The 16,809-nt window shown below is 36.3% G+C and overlaps 1 protein-coding gene across 7 annotated transcripts in view; it reads left to right on the top strand.

Moving 5' to 3' along the window:
- cdhr1a (cadherin-related family member 1a) overlaps positions 1-16,809 on the top strand; it is a 221,539-nt gene that overhangs the window by 28,579 nt on the left and 176,151 nt on the right. For all 7 annotated transcript variants that reach the window (XM_073919510.1, XM_073919515.1, XM_073919507.1 and 4 more), the window contains one exon: positions 5,421-5,517. The gene's annotated coding sequence lies outside the window, so the exon portion shown is untranslated. The remainder of the gene's footprint in view (positions 1-5,420; positions 5,518-16,809) is intronic.

Below are 16,809 nucleotides of genomic sequence, written 5' to 3'. Positions count from 1 at the left end.
TGTCCTCTGTGTCGGGGTCTTCAGGTCGAGGAAGAGTTAGGCTTATGCTCTTAATGTGTACAGTCCTCAACACCTGAGTGCATTTTAGAGGGTGGCGTTAGATACGCCTCTCAAGCATTACCCAAACAAACACATGACATTGTGCCACAGCGCTGCTTGAGTGACAAGCTCAGACTTGTCATTGAGTATCTTTCAGACCTGTGACACTGACGCACATGGGAGTCACAGAGCATGCTTTTACTCGGTGTGACGATGATGCGCATCAGCCAGCAAAACAAATGTGGATTGACGGAAAGCTTTGAATGAGATGCACCACTGGTTGTTTAGCTTTAATGTTTTTGAGCACATCTACGAGGGTTGTCAGCAGAATAATGCACTAGTGTGACCCTGGTGTGTTTACCGTGTATTTTCCCCTGCAGTGAACAAGAGGCCATATAATCCACAAAAAGGTCAAGGTGCACGCCTCCTTCGCTACTTTCTCACCCCTATCTAATGAAAGTGTTTCCTGTTGTGTCTGTTTGACATCTGCCTGAGCAAATACCCCAAATCCTTACAATTATCCCTTACAATTTAGACACTCCTGACCATTTTCTCATAGTCCTATCATGAATGTTTTTTTTAATAAACTTGGAAGAATGTGTGTCTGCATGTGTTTTTATAAATATGTGTGTGTGTGTGTGTGTATACATACATACATGCATACATATACAGTTAAAGTCTGCAGAAAGTCTTATTTGATTTATTTCAGCTAGAATAAAAGCAGTTTTTAATTTAAAAAAATATTTTAAGGTCAAAATTTTTAGCCCATTTGAGCCATATTTTTTCTGTTAGTCTACAGAACAAACCATCATTATACAAAAACTTGCGATAATTACCCTAACCTGCCTAGTTAACCTAATTAACCTAGTTAAGCCTTTAAATATCACTTTAAGCTGTATAGAAGTGTCTTGAAAAATATCTAGTGAAATATTATTTACTGTCATCATGGCAAAGATAAAATAAATAAGTTATTAGAAATGAGTTATTAAAACTATTATGTTTAGAAATGTGAGTGTGTGTGTGTGTGTGTGTGTGTGTGTGTGTGTGTGTGTGTGTGTGTGTGTGTGTGTGTGTGTGTGTGTGTGTGTGTGTGTGTGTGTGTGTGTGTGTGTGTGTGTGTGTGTGTATATATATATGCAAAATGCAAAAAGGTTCAACTCGGTACGGCTTGTAAGGTGTACCTAATAAAGTGGCCTATATATATACCGAGTTGAACCTTTTTGCATTCAAAAGTTAAATTCAGAACTTTCCAATTTTGGTGAGCCTGTGCAAATTGTAGCTTCGGTGTCCTGTTTCTAGCTGACAGGAGTGGCACCCGGTGTGGTAGGTGGTAGGACATCCGCCTCAACGTTTGACGTTTTGTGCATTCAGAGATGCTCTTCTGCATATCTCGGTTGTATATCAGCTTGAACTAGTCTGGTCATTCTCCTTTAGCATCAACTAGGCATTTGCACCCACAGAACTACTGCTTACTGGATAATTTCTCTTTTTGGACCATTCTCTGTAAACCCTAGGGATTGTTGTGAAAATCCCAGTAGATCAGCAGTTTCTGAAATACTTAGACCAACCCGTCTGGCACCAACAACCATGCCACGTTCAAAGTCACTTAAATCACCTTTTTTCACCATTCTGATGCTCGGTTTGAACTGCAGCAGATCGTCTTGACCATGTCTACATGCCTAAATGCATTGAGTTGCTGTTATATGATTGGGTGATTATAAATTTGCGTTAACAGTTGGTCAGATGTACCTAATAAAGTGGCCGGTGAGCATGTGTGCATGAGTTTTAGAAATGTTAAAAGCAGCTTACCTTTAGTAATGACAGCATAGACTAGTCGAAAGCCCATCAAGTAGGGAGTCAAGTTGCTTAGTCTTTTATTTACATTTGCATGAACCGCCTAAAACAGAAAGTTTTGTTAAGCGTTAGTAATATCGACCGATTTGAAAGAAAGATTTGTTCATTCTACTCCACACCGCTCCACACACAGACAACCATGAGTCGATTCACTAAAATGAGTCCTTAAATAGAAACTTCAAAAGACAAGATTAAACAAAGGCAACATTTAGGATGAACCGATTCACTAGAATTAAACAAACTTTCTAGCACTAGAAGACATCAGCGGTAATAAAGTGAGCGTGGGTTTTTGATGCATTTTCTCAGCTCATGCTTACAGCTTCAATTGTGGCACAAAACAGTATATCTGGGCAAATATATTACTATTATTTATTTTTTTTATTGGTGACAAACGAAGGCATGGTGAACAACATTTGCGATGATGCGATTTGTAAATATTGAATTGACCGCACGCGCTGTGGTTTAACATTGAAAAAAGTATGGAACATTTGTTGTTGTTTGAGACTATGTGTTTGCTTCTGAAAATTGCACCATTTGCAGTAGTTGTATCACTTATTTTTAAGTGGAAAAATTTTAAATGCGTGAACTGTCTAATCAATCTGTTTGCCCATTTGACTTTTCATTTATGATTAATTCGTCAATCACTTGTTTTAGACCAAACAATGTAAATAGCAGAAAACACAATTGCCATGACAGCTGAAATAGGGGGGAAATAATGATCAGGTATGATATATCTTCCTCCTGAAACAAAGATTCACCAACCTATTTCACTACGGTACCTAAATAGGCTATTTTACTAGAGTTAAACGGGTCTAATGACAAGCTTCTAATAACAATGGATGGGTAACAGTAAAACCTACTACTTAAAAACGCCTTAATTATGTTTGCAATGAGTTGAGTTACTAGAGCCGCTACCCAATCCGTTTGGTTACTCCCACTCTGGTAACCAACACTTTTGTCCCCCATCCCATTAATGATCTGTTTAACAGTGCCCTTTCATTGACCGTTTATTTGACCTCCAGTTGAGAGCTGTACCTGAGTGCTTTTGTAATGCCATCTTCCAGTGAGCTCTAATGAGGCTCTTTGTGGTGTCTAATTGTCTAGCAGACATTTAGCACATCAAATATCGTTTGCTTGGATTCATTAACTATAATGAAGGAATCCACACTCCTAGATTCACCATTTAAAGCATCATGTATGCCCAGCTCTGCTTTGTTGATGCCCTCCATTCCTTCCCCTCTCTCTCTCTCTCTCTCTCTCTCTCTCTCTCTTTACTCCAGTGCCGTTTCATTCCCTATGTACCTTCTGGTCTGTTACCCTGGTGCTGTAAAACATAGACGCCTGAATTGTGCATTAGGGCAACATGATTACATCCATCAATCATGTCAGAGAATTTGGAAATGATGGTTTAATGTACCTTTTTAACTACATGTAACTTTGTTGCTGCCTCTGTACATATTTTGTGCCATCGATATGAAATGCACGAAAAGGAAGGGTGGAAAAGAGAGCAAAAACCCATTGTGTTTTTTCCCTGTCATTAAGCTGTGCCTGGGAGATGATGTGGAAGCCGTATGTGGTCCAGGGGAAGTATTTATGGCCCTGCTTGAATCTGGTTGGGCTTCGCTGATAGCTGAGATAATGGGAGCGAATGGGATGCAGCGAGCTGTTCTAATGGCACCAACAAGACATGGGAACAGCCAGGATAAATAAATGTTAGCCATTTTCTCTACTCCACGCCATTTGCATGTTCCATCATTAAAGCTGCTTAAAGAGTTCCGATAATAGAATAATAATAAAAGAACCGGTTGCATTTAAAACGTGTAAAGCAGGTCTCTAAATTTTCCTAATGCATTTAATGCAAAGGCTCCGCGTTTCATTTGAATCGTGGAGTTGTGTTCGGTTGAAGATAGCGGGAGCTTTAATTTTAATTTGTTTTAATTCTGACACTTATGCTCCAGTGGCTTTTCTTGTGAAATGGGGATGAATACAAACAAGATTTCACTTCATTAAACAGCAACAAACTGTACGGAAATTGCACTTACTTATGGAAATGGATTTTAAGCATGCAAAGCATTACTTGCTCGGTCTACGCTGAAATTTGAAAAACATTACAGGGTGAGCCTATTAGCTCTGACAGAGTTGAGCACAATTACTGAATGGGGGGGATCAAGGTACAGCTAAACCCATGGTGATAAAAAGTGACAAGCTATTAGGGAAGTATATTGACCTTAAAAAGCACTTAATTTAATAAACCATGGTTTGCACAGGTGGCATTACTCTGAGACTGGCATGAGCAAAGACAATGAAAGAAATATCACTTTTTTACAGAGGTCTGTTTTACTGTTAAATTTAATTAATGTGTGGTTAGTATCCAGACCTTTTTATATTGTAATTTAAAGATGAGTTTGCAGAATATTCTTCACATCTATATTTTATAAGTCTTTTTAAAAAGTTGCCGGTATAGTAATACAGAATTTCAGATTTTTGCACTAGTAATATTTTACACAATATAACATATATACACAAACATTCTTAAATTTAGAAATAGTCAAAATTACACTGTATGGGTCAAAATTATCGATTTGGAATAGGCATTATTTATTTTGGAAGTTCCTACTGTAAATATAACAAAACCCAATATATGATTAGTAATATGCATAGCTAAGAACAACATTTGGATGATTTTAAAAGCAATCTTTTCAGAATTTAGATTTTTTTTTAACCCTCAGAATCAAAATAGTTGTCTCTTTGCCAAATAATGTCCTATTCTAAAAAGGTATAAATCCATGGAAAGCTTATTTATTTCTGGTTTTGAGGTCCAAGGTCACTTTTTTTAATGTAATGTTTAAACTCAACAACGTGTTTACAAAATAAAAGTATGAATATACGGTTAAAGTCAGAAAAATTAGCCCCCCTTTAAATGTTTTCTTTTTTATATATTTCCCAAATTATGTTTTATCGAGCAAGGACATTTTCACAGGATGTTTGATAATATTTTTTCTTCTGAAGAGACTTATTTGTTTTATTTCGACTAGAATAAAAGCAGTTTTTCATTAAAAAATAAAAACATTTAAGGTAAAAATTATTAGCCCCTTTAAGCTATATACATTTTTTCAATAGTCTGCAGAGCAAACCATCGTTATAAAATAACTTGCCTAATTACCCTATCCTGCCTAACTAACCTAGTTAAGCCTTTAAATCTAGTAAATATTATTTACTGTCATCATGGCGAAGAAAAAATAAATCAGTTAATAAAATTCAGTTATTAAAACTATTATGTTTAGAAATGTGTTGAGAATCTTCTCTCTGTTATACAGAAATTGGGGAAAAAATCAACAGGGGGGGCTAATAATTCTTACTTCAACTGTATTATTAATGTTTTTTGAAACTCATCTAATCTATTTTTTATTATCAGTGACAATTGGAACCAAGATGTTTGCCTTTCAGTTGTAGCATTTGTTTTTGAGAATAAAGGGTTGGTGACTTTAAAGCCTTTGTTTACCTCTCAATGTTATCTGCATTTTCAGTATCTGTGGAACTGGAGTTAGCTGGACTGTAACAATGGACTTTTCTTCTTTTACCTGAAGCGGCGTTCAAAAGCACATGTTGTTCTTTATGCTTGAGGTAAGGCTGCAATTTATTTTTATTATTGTTATTATAGGCAATTTTTACATTTTCAGTTGTGTAGTCTGTCAACATATTTACAGTGTATTGCTTACAGAACTGCAAGTGATCCAATAATATTTTCATACCTAGTAGCAATGACCTCCGTGAAGTTGGCACCCCATAAAAACAAATAATCCCCAAAACTATGCCATTCGTTTGTGCTACATTTGTGCTGATTTGTGCCGCAAAAACGAACGTTTGTGCTGGTTTGGGGTCTGAGATATTAAGCATTATTTTTTTAACCGTGTGACGTCACTCTCCACCCCATGTTGCGCAATTGACTTCAAAACAGCACAGGTCGTTTGTGCTCGGTTTGTGCTGGTTTGTGCCGTTAAAACGAACACGGTATCTGTTTTCCTCTTTTAGATATAAGCAAAATATTTCGGGAGCCGTGACGTCACTCTCCACCCCATTTCCTCCAAATCGCACAACACTGGTATCATTCGTTTGTGCTGGGTTTGTGCTGGTTTGTGCCGTTAAAATAAACACTTTATCTATTTTCGTTGTTTAGATATAATCAAAATATTTCGGGAGCCGTGACGTCATTCTCCACCCCATGTTGTCTAAATCACACCAAACTGGTCTCATTCGTTTGTGCTCGGTTTGTGCTGGTTTGTGCCGTTAAAATAAACACTTTATCTATTTTTATTGTTTAGATATTGCCTTATCAAAACATTTCGGGAGCCGTGACGTCACTCTCCACCCCAGGTTGTCTAAATTGCACAAAGCAGGTGTCATATGTTAGTGCTGGATTTGTGCTGGTTTGTGCCGTTAAAATAAACGCTTTATCTATGTTTATTGATTAGATATTGCCTAATCAAAACATTTTGGGAGCCGCGACGTCACTCAGCGCCCCATTATTTCCTCTAAATTGCACAAAACAGGTGTCATATGTTAGTGCTGGATTTGTGCTGGTTTGTGCCATAACAATTAACACTTTATCTATGTTTATTGATTAAATATTGCCTAATTAAAACATTTCGGGAGCCGCGACGTTACTCAGCGCCCCATATTTCCTCTAAAATGCACAAAACAGGTGACATTCTTTAGTGCTGGATTTGTGCTGGTTTATGCCATTAAAATAAACACTTTATCTGTTTGTATTGTTTAGATATTGCCTAATCAAAACACTTTGGGAGCCGCGACGTAACTCTATATTGCACAAAACAGGTGTCATTCAATTGTGCTGGTTTTGCCATTTATAAACACTTTATCTGTTTTCCTTGTTTGGATTTAACCAAAATATTTGGTTAGATTTGTGCTGGTTTGTGCCATGGAAATGAACAACAGATATTTATATTTGTGTACAAATATGTTACTTTCGTTTTTGCTCGTTTGTGCTGCAAAAATATTATTTGTAAAAAAATTATATCAGATCATTAAGAGGTCTCTCCACCCCAGTTGCTACATATTTACTAAAATAGTCTCGTTATGTGCGTTTCATTTGTGCTGGATTGTACCTGAAAGTTTCGTTAGTGTTGCTTCTTTTATTAAAATATTGAATGAAAGATAATGATATCAGCTACCCGCATATTTTAAAATATTTAAATTTGTTTGGGCTGATAGAAATTTTGTTTAAGATGCTTTATTTTTTTTTAGATAGCCTAGGCCAAGGTTATTCTGAGATCTTTTTATTATTAGAAAAAGCATGAAGGATGCGAACATCATTTTGACAGATTTAATCCAAGTAAAAGGGCTTGGCCAATATAAAGATAATTGGCTACAACCCTGCTTTACTTATCTACTTCGTTTTAGTCTCATATGAGTAGCCAGCATGCTTAACGATAGAGGAAAAATGTTTAAAAAATATATATAGAATTTTTATTAGTTTTATTTATTAATTTTATAAAAATGTATTAATATACATTTTTTTACCTGTTTAACCATGCTGCGATTTTCTCTTAAATACTCTTATCATCTGGTCGTCCATATTAGGCTGCTTTCGTATTTAAACTAGCACCCTCAACTTTTCTGTTGTGGTAGGTAGGCCTACCACTTTTAAGTAAAGCAGCTTTAGTTAACTTATTTAGTCAGTATTTATTTATTTTATGGGGAAAAATAGATTATAACACACGCAAACACATAGCTATGCGTTTTCTACAGATAAGTTTTGGTTTTCGTGATTGTGTTGTTTGTCATACAGTAAAAGAACAATGTCCAAATGGCAATAAAATAACAATAAATAATTGATTAATTAATTACAATTAATAATAATAATAACAATAACAACAATCATATAAAATATTTACATTCACTTAATTGGTAAACACTGTGCTTTTTTATCACGGGCTGTAGGATGTTATTTTGACCATTTTGATTCGGTTTAATAAAAGATAAACATGTAATATTTTGTTATATTTTAGTTATCCTTAGTCTTCTTATTATTGTCATTATTATTAATATTATTATATTTATTTTATATTTAATAACTTGTAGACTCTTTAAACAATGAGGAAATAACTAAAGTTTTTTAATTCAAGGCCCAGACAGCTTGTTTTGTAATTTAATGCCGGCTATAGGCTACCACCTGAAGGACGGTTATACGGCGTGTTGTGATGTCGGCCGTCACCGGAGAAAATTAATTTAAACTTTAAAACTTTAGTTTTTTGGACTTTTGTTTGAAAGCTTTAGTGGCACTGTAGCTGTCCAAGGTACTGTTGTATAATTTAAATTATAGCCTATATATGCACCAATAAACAAGTCGAATAAATGAATGAATGAATGAATGAATGAATATAGATTCTTAAATGTTGATATTGTTTTTGCTAATAAAAAAATAACAAATATTAAACAAAAATTTAATAAAAATAAAATGAGCAATTTTGAATATTTATACAATTCAGTTAAATATAAACTGGACATTTTTGGGGACATGTAATTTCTCTGTGATCTTTAATATATACTGGGTAGCTATATTTTCTAAAATCTCAACCAGGAATTGCTTTAATATGAATATGCTTTACATCCTGATATGCTGTTGTTTCATTTTCATTCTTATTTCACTTGAAAAAATCGGTACTTAATGTTTGAATACTAAAATAAATAACAGCCATTGTTTAAATGCTTATTTTACCAACAAAATGTATATTTTATATTTTTATCAACTTTTGATATAAAACCTCTGTGTAATTTATTGATTGTTAAAAATGAAATAATTTAAGTGCTATATTTTTTAGTGAAAGTGCACGCTTATTTTGCCCAAGGCCTCTCAAAAAATATATTTCTGCCACTATAATACAAATGCACTATTATTGTTTTATTATCATTGTTTATTTTTCCTTAATGTATGAAATTTTTGATAAATTTATTTCCCCTCCAATCATTTTCATTCATCACGTTAAATTTAGGTAATTTTCCCTCCAAATAAAATTGATTTGCTGTCTTACCTGGTTTGGCACGGAATGTGAGCCACATTCATAAAAAAACAGCTCAGCATAAAAAAGGGTCCGAACGATTGGAAAAGCGCCTTTTAAAGAGACAAACTATATACGAAAGTTGTTTCAAAAAGATATTTTTTCCAAGAAAAATATACGAATAATATTTTAGTTTGAGGCCAACTGTGCGGGTGGATGATTTTCAGTCAGTGGAAAGTAGGCCTATGAATTTAATATGCCTCATGTTGTATCACAATCTTCTGTCATATATCCCAATCTTCTGTCATATATTGGCAATTTTTTAATATGTCATAACACAAATGAGACTATTTTAGTAAATATGTAGCAACTGGGGTGGAGAGACCTCTTAATGATCTGATATAATTTTTATACAAATAATATTTTTGCAGCACAAACGAGCAAAAACGAAAGTAACATATTTGTACACAAATATAAATATCTGTTGTTCATTTTCATGGCACAAACCAGCACAAATCTAACCAAATATTTTGGTTAAATCCAAACAAGGAAAACAGATAAAGTGTTTATAAATGGCAAAACCAGCACAATTGAATGACACCTGTTTTGTGCAATATAGAGTTACGTCGCGGCTCCTAAAGTGTTTTGATTAGGCAATATCTAAACAATACAAACAGATAAAGTGTTTATTTTAATGGCATAAACCAGCACAAATCCAGCACTAAAGAATGTCACCTGTTTTGTGCATTTTAGAGGAAATATGGGGCGCTGAGTAACGTCGCGGCTCCCGAAATGTTTTAATTAGGCAATATTTAATCAATAAACATAGATAAAGTGTTAATTGTTATGGCACAAACCAGCACAAATCCAGCACTAACATATGACACCTGTTTTGTGCAATTTAGAGGAAATAATGGGGCGCTGAGTGACGTCGCGGCTCCCAAAATGTTTTGATTAGGCAATATCTAATCAATAAACATAGATAAAGCGTTTATTTTAACGGCACAAACCAGCACAAATCCAGCACTAACATATGACACCTGCTTTGTGCAATTTAGACAACCTTTAGTGGAGAGTGACGTCGCGGCTCCCAAAGTGTTTTGATTAGGCAATATCTAAACAATACAAACAGATAAAGTGTTTATTTTAATGGCATAAACCAGCACAAATCCAGCACTAAAGAATGTCACCTGTTTTGTGCATTTTAGAGGAAATATGGGGCGCTGAGTAACGTCGCGGCTCCCGAAATGTTTTAATTAGGCAATATTTAATCAATAAACATAGATAAAGTGTTAATTGTTATGGCACAAACCAGCACAAATCCAGCACTAACATATGACACCTGTTTTGTGCAATTTAGAGGAAATAATGGGGCGCTGAGTGACGTCGCGGCTCCCAAAATGTTTTGATTAGGCAATATCTAATCAATAAACATAGATAAAGCGTTTATTTTAACGGCACAAACCAGCACAAATCCAGCACTAACATATGACACCTGCTTTGTGCAATTTAGACAACCTTTAGTGGAGAGTGACGTCACGGCTCCCGAAATGTTTTGATAAGGCAATATCTAAACAATAAAAATAGATAAAGTGTTTATTTTAACGGCACAAACCAGCACAAACCGAGCACAAACGAATGAGACCAGTTTGGTGTGATTTAGACAACATGGGGTGGAGAATGACGTCACGGCTCCCGAAATATTTTGATTATATCTAAACAACGAAAATAGATAAAGTGTTTATATTAACGGCACAAACCAGCACAAACCCAGCACAAACGAATGATACCAGTATTGTGCGATTTGGAGGAAATGGGGTGGAGAGTGACGTCACGGCTCCCGAAATATTTTGCTTATATCTAAAAGAGGAAAACAGATACCGTGTTCGTTTTAACGGCACAAACCAGCACAAACCGAGCACAAACGACCTGTGCTGTTTTGTAGTCAATTGCGCAACATGGGGTGGAGAGTGACGTCACACGGTTAAAAAAATAATGCTTAATATCTCAGACCCCAAACCAGCACAAACGTTCGTTTTTGCGGCACAAATCAGCACAAACGTAGCACAAACGAATGGCATAGTTTTGGGGATTATTTGTTTTTATGGGGTGCCAACTTCACGGAGGTGTAGCAATGATGTTTTTAAGGTGCCCACAATGTATTTAACTGAATTTGAAGATGTTTACATCAGTTCCAATTGAAATTTCACACTCACCAACAAATGTTTTTCTTTTTTTGTATACCAAAAAATCACAGGAATGTAAATCATAACTATAAATAACACACAGTATAAATCTCACGTTAGTTATTGAGGGAGACTCTGACAGTAAAACTTTTAACACAGAAATTGTTGAACTTTGAACCAACCTTAATGCACCATCCACCTTTAGCTGGCGTTTAGATCTGAATGATCTCGGGGAGGTCCAACATGACTTCCCAGATCCTTTGAGATGCTAGCAGACAAGCATAAAGAAGTCCCCTTGCTCTTTTTTTTTTTTTTTGTCCTCCCTTCTCATGTCATCTTGTGCTCGGTCTAATCTCCCAAGCGTTTGAGGCCAGAATACCACTGGAAGTGAATAGAAACTTCAGCCTTATTGTTTATGTGCTTCTCAGTGTGACCGCTCTTTGTGTCCCCTACCTTGTTTTGTTTTTCATGCTACTTAACAGTGACATTGAATACCATGTGTGTTTATCTGTCTTCAGTGCGTTAATCTGTTTGCATTACTGCTGGTATTCTGCTAGTCCCATTATATATTAGAAAAGCAATTATCACTTCATTATACGTGGAAGGTGTTAACACAAGTCATAAGACTAAGCCATCTGTTGAATTATCTTCTCTGTGTCCTCTCGATGCCATCCGCTAAACAACGCTTCTCACCAATTAAGGTTATACTTGGTAATTTAACTTTGAAAATGGGAAGTGTTCTGTTGGCTCTCTAATAATAGCAATGCATATGGCGATTATTTAGACTTTTTAATGAGAGAGATGGCCCCTTCAATTTGTCTTTGAGATCTGGAAAAGGCAGATTGGAGCCCGAGGACTCAATTCACCTGAGCATTTGTTAGAATCGGAGGCTTTTTTTTTTTTTTTTTGCATGCGATGGCAGACGTTATAACATTTTGGCCTATTTTTGTAATCTGCTGTGGGATTGTATGACAGAATGATTTCACCATTTTTCCCCCCAGTTACATTTGTCGCTTTCTCTGCGTTGTTATTTTTGTAAAGGTCAAATATTTGCATGCTGGTACAGTTTAATTCAGCGTATCAGAGTAACCAGGTCGGGTGATATATTTCATGAGGCAGTTATTTTGTCAGAGTTAAGTCAATCTGCTGTTTTCTAAACCCTGTAAAAATATAAATATAGCCTTAGTGGCAATCGTCACACGTGATCGCTGTGAAAAATAGTCCTCTAGTACTTAATTTGAAGTGCAGCACTGATATGTCAAAGAGCCTGTCATCAACTTAGCCTCATCTCACTCTGCAAAATCAATAAATCAGTGCCGTAATTGGGCTGCTTTAACATGTTTTCTGTTTTGAATCACACGCTGGGGTAATTTGAAACTGAGCAGTCATAAGCTAACATCTTGAATTATGTGACATTTAGGCGTCTTCAGCCTCTTAAATCGGAGACGAAGGCATTAAGACAGATAAGCGCATCTCAAAATCAACTGGATTTAAAGCTAAATGCTTATTTTTCATGCCCGCAGTTCATTTAGTTTAACACATTCTATCCAGTCGGAGCTGAGATGTTTTTAACGCTGATACGAACAAGATTTGTAGCACTTTATTTTTAAAGATGATGTTATCGCTTTAGCTGTGCATATCCTTCTGATTTAGAGATTTAACAGCTTAATACTGCTTACCTTATTCCGATAAGTGAGGGATATGCTAGGCTCTAGGAATAAGAGCATGAGAGGGAACTCACATTTTATAAAATTAGCATCATGTTTTGTAGACGTGATGATATTCAATAAAATAATAATGAATTTATATTATATAAAAAAAATGCTTAATTCCATACATAATTATTTATTTTTTATACTTATAATAGGAATAGTTCTATTGCTGTATTCACGGTTGTATTTGAAGACTTAACAGGCAACTTATTTTAAACCATAAAAATGTTCACAGTAATTCTGCCTACAACACGTTAGAGATATTGATTTTTAAATATGTTCTGATTCTTTATAGACCAATTATAAGGCACCATCTGTTAACATTAGTTTAACTAAACTATTGTATTTTTGTGTTGTATTTCTTAAACTATCATTAACATAACTTTAGTAACAAATGCAACTGCTTCTCACTATTGATTTTAAATGTACACAACTTATGAAAATGATGACATGAGGCTCTGTTGGGTAGTTGCGCTGATGCTTGTAGATGGTCCCAGTTAGGCCTGCCACGATATCTATTTTTTGTTGTATGATATATTGCACCAAATATATTGTCATTTCAAGACCGTTGTATGCCACTCATTATATAATGCCAGAATGACAACATAATATCATCACAATGCAAGTACACTCTTCCAAAGAACACATCATATCTTATTCTTAAGGATATATCATTTAATTATAGTTATTTTAACAATTGAATAACCAGGCACTGAAATCAGAATGTGAAAACGCATATCCTTAATAAATAAATAAATATAGAGATATTTGCTATATTTACCAGATCTATTTTTAGTTGTCGCACACACATGAAAATATACCAAAGTAATTTACTGTATAGTAAATATGCTAGAATTGTTTTTTTATGTATGGGCGATATATATTGCATCATCAAAAATGATTGAGGTCATGTCCATGTGTTGTGCGATAAGTCGATACATTGATTATTGCGACAGGCATAGTCCCCATTTACCAACACTTGTTTGGGTTTTTAATTTTTTAGCCTCTTTAAAAGAATGGCATTGTTTTAAATGATGAAACAGGTTTGTGGTGTTTCCTGTTTTTGATGGCACGAGTCATCTGTACAGTTTGCAGTGCATGTTGCTCTGTTTTATGTTGGATTGCAAAAAACTATGAAGCTCCAGACTGTTTAGTGACGTTTCTTGTCAACATTGTCTGTGACTGTGACCATATTATTATTCATTCATTCATTTTTTTTTCGGCTTAGTCCCTTTATTAATCCGGGGTCGGCACAGCAGAATGAACTGCCAACTTATCCAGCACATGTTTTAGGCAGCGGATGCCCTTCCAGCTGCAACCCATCTGTGGGAAACATCCATACACACTCATTCACACTCATACACTATGGACCATTTAGCCTACCCAATTCACCTGTACCGCATGTCTTTGGAATAGGGGGGAAACTGAAGCACCCGATAGAAACCCACGGGAATATGAGGAGAACATGCAAACTCCACACAGAAATGTCAACTAACCCAACCGAGGCTCGAACCAGCGACCTTCTTGCTGAGAGGCGACAGCATTACCTACTGTGCCACCGCGTCACCACTTTATTGTAATTTTTTTCCTGCTGAAACTTTTCTTACTGACGCTGTATGGCACTGTATACTACGTGTGGCATGTGGAAGTGCTGGCTGCAAAATGCCTGCGCGTTACACATAGTGTATAAACATTATCAAACTGTCACTATTACTTTATCGAAAAAGTGTATATCGTCATAATTATCGTTATCGAATTATTGTCCAGCCTTAATTTTACTTAAATTTAATCTTTAAACTGTGTTTACTCTGTCTCCTGTTCAGCTGGGTACTCTGAACATCTATCTACAATAAAGAAATGCAAAAAAATATATATATTTTTTGCAGCTTATTACAATATATTGATTATACCATATCGTAATAAAAGCTTTAAGTGTTGTCAACTGAAATATTTCATAGCCATATACCTCGATTTATAACATTGTAGTTTTTTAAAAAGAAAATCTGACTTAAATTATTAAACATTTACAAGCTTTTAAGTACATGTTTAGATTGTGTTGTGATTTTAATTTAAAGAGCCCATATTATACATGAAATAGGGTCATATCCTGGTTGTAAGGGTCTCAAACAACAGTCTAATATGCATGCAAGGTCAAAAAACACTTTCATGGTCTTATAATCTGCATTTATTTTTAGCTAATTATCCCAGCGACTCCTGTATGAATCGTCCAGTGATTCATTTGTTCCCAAACCCCTCCTTAGCGCGGAGCTAATCTGCGCTGATTGGACCGATGACAGTCTGTCGTGATTGGTCGACTGCCTTCAGTCAGAGAGGGAAATGGCCAATAGTTAATCAGCAATTTAAAAAGTAATCACAGTTCATACACGCTCGATAGTGTAGGCGTGGAGTTTAGCTGCCACACTATGGCGAGTGGATAGTGCCACGGATAACCGAACGAAGGAGACAGTCGTGTACTCGCCATACCACACACACACAAAAACACACACACACCTCCGGATGACAACGCTCCCGCTTCCGCCCGCACCCGCCAGGTTTTAGCCTGAGAACCCGCTCCGTTTTCTGCCCGCCGCGCCCGGTCCCGCTAGAGCGGAGAACACAACCAAAAATCACCCAGTATACAGTCCAGACAGCCAAGTATAAACACACACACACAGCACAAAGCTCGTTCGTTCATTCGTTCGTTCGCTCTCTCTCTCTCTCTCTCTCTCTCTCTCTCTCTCTCTCTCTCTCTCTCGCTCTCTCTCATACGCGCGCGTGCGCACTAACACACACACAAGCACCACGCAGACTCTCTTTCTAATTCGCATAGCAATATCCGTGATATTGCTAGACAGCCCGCTCCCGTCCCAAATTAAACCCGTTACCGACCGCTCCCGCGATTTATTCGGAAATTTATTCCCGCGGCTGTCCCCGCGCCAGATTTCTGCGGCGCGGGAATAAATTTCCGAATAAATCGCGGGAGCAGAACTCTAGCACGGAGCTCCATAAACAAACAGCACGCGTCGCGTTTTTAACGTGACTTTGCACGCGATAAGATAATATATCCAGTTAACCTGATACAGTACACGCGGTTACAAGTAACAAATCACAACTAAATACATTTGCAAGCTAGAGTAAACGAGGCAACAACTTTAACCGCACGTACTTACACTTGAGAAATGGAAGAAACCCATCCTGACGTCCATCAGTTACTCTTTACTGATCCTTCCTTTAACAAACTCAGATGAAGTATTCTTTGTAGCATGTAGCTTCCAGAAGTTTCCAACTGCTTGGCTATAATGCTGATGTTTCATCTTTGGGTAGAGACTCAATATAATGTCCATCTGCAGTGTTACTTCAATCGACCGGCATGTTTGTGTGCGTGTGTTTGTGGGTGTGCGTGTGTTTGTGGGTGTGTGTGTGTGTCTGGGTTCCTGCGTCAGAGGGCGGGGCCTCAGGTTTGAAATCTCCCGGGTTTGCGCGTGCACGTGAATAACTTTGTTTCGTTCGTACGTCATGGCGAAACACCTAATGAGTCGGTATCAAGGCGACTCGTTCGAAGCACTATGAGTCGACTCTTTTATAGATGAATCAACCGTTTTAAACACTGTATTCTTACAGATTTAAGCCTTAGCTGGATACTTCACTTCACTTAGAGCTGTGTTACACACTACATGGAGGGGAATTTTCAAAAACCCATAATATGGGCTCTTTAACATTTGTGCACCGAAGGAAAAGCTTAAATCAATATTTTGATTGTAACATATCGTGAGCTTTAAGGGTTATGTCAACAGGAATAATTGATACCGTCGCATGTCTAGATTTAAAACATTTTAGATCATATTTTAAAAGAAAATCTAAAACTATTAATCATTCACAATCTTGCAAACACTACATGTTAAGATTGTGGTGTAATGATTTTAATTTAACATTTGTACACTGAAGGAAATTAGTAAATAATAAAAAATATCCTCGTTATTTGATATCTATAAAAATAGC

This window comes from Danio rerio, chromosome 13 (genome assembly GCF_049306965.1).
Source record: "Danio rerio strain Tuebingen ecotype United States chromosome 13, GRCz12tu, whole genome shotgun sequence".
Taxonomy (NCBI): Eukaryota; Metazoa; Chordata; class Actinopteri; order Cypriniformes; family Danionidae; genus Danio; species Danio rerio.
The sequence above is the reverse complement of the archived record's forward strand: the minus strand, read 5'-3'. Positions and strand labels throughout refer to the sequence as shown.